A 5,096-nucleotide genomic window follows, 5' to 3' on the forward strand; every position below is an offset into this window, starting at 1 on the left:
TCCTCATGACTGATCAGTCCAACAGGGGGAACACCATAAAAGACTGCGGACATACATTGTACCCAACACTTGTACAAGCAACAGTTTTAATTGCCAGGAGAGACTTTAGATAGAGCTGTATGTGCAGTGCGTGGGTGTCAAAGGACAGGATGTATGGTTGAGGATAGTGTGAGTAGCCAGAGCATGCAGGGGCCCCTAACATCACCCTACCTCTTTCCCTCCCTCCCTCCCTCCGAAAAACACGTGCTTACCAGCAAAATCGCCAAGCTGCCGGCTGGTCGCCTGTTTAGCTAGCTAGCTCTCCCGAGTAGTGCCTGGTGCATGTCCGGGTAGTAGATGGTTGCACACAATTGTGTGTGGCAGAGAAGTGAACCGGAACCGTCTCGTGCATTCTCATCATCACCATCATCATCACCTCGTGCATTTTGGGGAATTGGATGCATCCCTCCACCAGTTTACATCCGTTCTGCACCCCGATGATCCATACATGATCCATGCGTCGGCATGCATGCAGACGCCGTCGCGCACCACGTCCAAAAGGGGAGTTGCGGGAATCGAACCCACGACCTCTCGCACCCGAAGCGAGAATCATACCACTAGACCAAACTCCCTCTTGCTTGTCCTGAGGGGACCGAGTTGCCCGTTATATACACCTTGTACTGCAGCTGCTATACACACACATCCGTATAGCACGCGTGTGTATAGCGTACGCACGCGCGCATACACACAGACACGCACACACACAGACACGCACACGCACACGTGTGCACACACACACAACACACACACACACACACATTCACGTACGACAATGCACGAGGCGCAATCGCGCAACTATTATGATGATAATTTCTTGAAGGGGATCGGGAAAGATATGGCGCATCATAGAAACATCCACTTACAAGCAAGGAGATAGATAGCGTCGACTCTATCAAACAACCTCATGGCTGTAATTATGAACCACATGAATGATGATGTACGTAATAATATATCATTAACCATAAACACACATATACAATAATATGTAATAACTCATTATATACCTGGTATATATACCTGGTATCGCTACCCCGCTGTACTATCTAGCTAGTTATTATTATATATATAGCACTCGTGGAACGGAACTATCTTAAGATGCCACTTATCCGCTTAGTAATTACTTAGGGGCATCTTGGTACCAACTACAGTGATACTTACCAACGGCGATAAGAGCTTCGTATGTACATGTCGCAGCTCTACTAGCTAACTGCCAAACACACAAAGTAACTTTAATATCTTTTTTCTTATCTCACAGAACTAAGCAAGAATGTTACAAAAGCTCTTGCAGCGCTGCAAGGTATTTAGCTTACATCTGTCCCAGATTTAAAATTTTCGTAAATGTGAGCCCGAACAGCTCAACAGTGGCAGTGAAATGTCAATCTTACACCTCCAGAAAGTAATTCCTTACTTAGAATCATCTATTGAGCAAGCATTTGCCCCTAGTAAATGTTACTTCATATTTGTTTGAAGTTCTTGATATTCATTACTTCATAATTGCTTGATCATGAAGTTCTTAATAAATGTCACTTAATATTTGTTTGGAGGGCTAGTATTCGGGACTAAGCGCTTCGAGTACCATTAGTATGTAACATGATACTAAGTGACCTACTAAGCGGCCTATTAAGAATGTTACCAGGTAGCTATGAAGGACATATGAAGTGGGTAGCACTAAGATGGTATTAAGAAGATACTAAGTGGTGGCGTTCCATGAGTGTAGATAATATATGCACCACACAATTAATATCCAAGCATTTCGTAGATCACCGGTGGGCAGTGCACGAAAACCCCTGCTACAGCTGTGAGCTCAGTCAACGAGCACTGTACAGAACAGTATACATAGATATATAGTTCAGCAGGTAGAGGCCAGAGCTCTGGCCCTCGAGGGAAGCAAAACATGTCATCAGGTCATGACCTGTTCCCCAGTTTCCATGCACTGATGATCATCAGTGCACGGAAACCCCAATGAGACCAATAATAACAAGCACTATAACCGAGGTAAAGATAGCCCAGCAAATAGAGGCTGGCAGGGGGCCTGTTTGTAGAGGCTGGCAGGGGGCACCGGGAAAGGTGTACCATGGACCCCACAAGCCAGCCTCAGTCCTCATGACTGATCAGTCCAACAGGGGGAACACCATAAAAGACTGCGGACATACATTGTACCCAACACTTGTACAAATAGTTTTAATTGCCAGGAGAGACTTTAGATAGAGCTGTATGTGCAGTGCGTGGGTGTCAAAGGACAGGATGTATGCTTGAGGATAGTGTGAGTAGCCAGAGCATGCAGGGGCCCCTAACATCACCCTACCTCTTTCCCTCCCTCCCTCCCAAAAACACGTGCTTACCAGCAAAATCGCCAAGCTGCCGGCTGGTCGCCTGTTTAGCAAGCTAGCTCTCCCGAGTAGTGCCTGGTGCATGTCCGGGTAGAGATGGTCGCACATGCAACCATCACAATTGTGTGCACACAATTGTGTGCGGCAGAGAAGTGAACCGGAACCGTCTCGTGCATTCTCATCATCACCATCAACGGTGGCCGTGCGGCCCAACCGGCCAGCAGGCCGCCCGTAGCGACGGGGGCCGCGCGCCCGACCGTGGCGCGACACACCAGACAGCCAACGGTCCGGCACGCACCACGAAAGGGCGCCAGCGCCCAACACCAAAACCCAACCTCGGCACGACAGCACTGCTGACCCTAAGTAACAGAGGCACTGCAGCACCCGCGCACCCCAAAGACCTTCATGATCTATTTCTCCGTGCTATCTACCTATGTTACGTAACAGCCGTCCTTACCTTAGGCTTTAAAACTTTCTGCGGAAGTGTTGGATTGCAAGGACGTGGGAGGCGAGGGCGGCTAAGCGTTAGGAGCGAGATCGTTAGACGCGGTACAGGAAATCGGAGTTCGAAGACGTAAGTCGAGAACGGTGACAGCAGAGTCTTGAGCGCTCAAACACTGGTATAGTGATACGAAAGTGTCTGGACGAAGCACTTCACCAGGTTGGCTTGTAAGCCAACCTGGTGGCCGCATTTAATTAAATGCGACCCACCTACCGCCATCTCCATTCCTGCAGTCTTGCTGTCTTACGCTAGGTTGTGATAGCGCAACAGAAAGTGAGCTCGTACAGTTAACGAGTATGGTTCGTAACCACGGGACCGTACCGTTACTGTGATTAAGCTTTAATAGCTTAAAGATATTCTAAAGTAAATGTAGCTTGCTAAACCTATCCATCTATGTGTGTATATGTACATATATATGTGTATATATACTAGAGATATATATACTAGAGATATATATATACTATATATACTAGAGATATATATACTAGAGATATATATACTAGAGATATATATACTAGAGATATATAAGATGACCCTGCCTATAGATTATAACATGACTTGCGGACGTGGTCAGTACTAGTGCATCACCGGTACCAGATCAATATGGACATCAATCTGATGATGCATCGATGCGAGCATCGATGCTCGCTCAGCAGCAGCTGTAGCTGCAGCGAGCCACACATTGATAATCAACTGCAGCTGATGAGTGGGTAGGATGGCATGCATATGGGTTCACAAAACATACTACATGGATGTGCAAGTCCTGCTGGACATGCTCCAGCGATAACATACATTACAACCGGATGCGAAATAATCTTATCAGTACAGGTTTTATTATACGTCGCTGCCGTACACACATACATACATACATATATATACGTAATACGTATGTATATATATGTATATATATACATATATATACATATATATACATATAAATATACATATATATAATATCTTAAAGTCATAACATGTGTAGATCCATATATGTATTTACATGTACATACAGAAAATGCATGTATATGCATAGATCGGCATATAGTTAACAACCAATGAATCGCAAAGTTATCAGGAAACAGCCTGCATGTATCAAATCCCAGGCGACTGATCTTTCATTAATTTTGTGACATGTATTGCTTATGTAGGTGGCTGTATCTGTGCACATACATAATAAGAACTATTACCACTGATTCCGGTGTGTATGCATGCGTGTGTATATGTATATGTACATATCTATGCGGTAGAGATTTCTCCCTAATTATCATAGGTTCTCTAGGTAATCAATTATTAGTTAGAACATGCATGCCATATGGCCGCGCGCAGTCCAGTGCAGAGAGTCTCCCCGGCGGATACACATGTATCCATGTTATTTCTGTATAGCCATTTAGAGAACGTTCCTGTCCTGATATCCTGTCCCGCGATATCGAGCGAGGTCTCCATAGGCCAAAAGGGTCTAGACCCTCTGCTTCCGCTAAAACAGCTAAGGTAAGAGACGGCTGTTACAGTAGGATGGCATGCATATGGGTTCACAAAACATACTACATGGGTGTGCAAGTCCTGCTGGACATGCTCCAGCGATAACATACATTACAACCGGATGCGAAATAATCTTATCAGTACAGGTTTTATTATTCGTCGCTGCCGTACGCACACATACATACATACATATATATACGTAATACGTATGTATATATATACATATAAATATACATATATATATAATACCTTAAAGTCATAACATGTGTAAATCCATATATGTATGTACATGTACATACAGAAAATGCATGTATATGCATAGATCGGCATATAGTTAACAACCAATGAATCGCAAAGTTATCAGGAAACAGCCTGCATGTATCAAATCCCAGGCGACTCATCTTTCATTAATTTTGTGACATGTATTGCTTATGTAGGTGGCTGTATCTGTGCACATACATAATAAGAACTATTACCACTGATTCCGGTGTGTATGCATGCGTGTGTATATGTATATGTACATATCTATGCGGTAGAGATTTCTCCCTAATTATCATATGCATAGGTTCTCTAGGTAATCAATTATCCCCATCAGTAGTCGTTAGCTGGAACATTAGTTAGAACATGCATGGCCGCGCGCAGTCCAGTGCAGAGAGTCTCCCCGGCGGATACACATGTATCCATGTTATTTCTGTATAGCCATTTAGAGAACGTTCCTGTCCTGATATCCTGTCCCGCGATATCGAGCG

This window comes from Volvox carteri (genome assembly GCF_000143455.1).
Source record: "Volvox carteri f. nagariensis unplaced genomic scaffold VOLCAscaffold_134, whole genome shotgun sequence".
NCBI classification, from domain to species: domain Eukaryota; kingdom Viridiplantae; phylum Chlorophyta; class Chlorophyceae; order Chlamydomonadales; family Volvocaceae; genus Volvox; species Volvox carteri.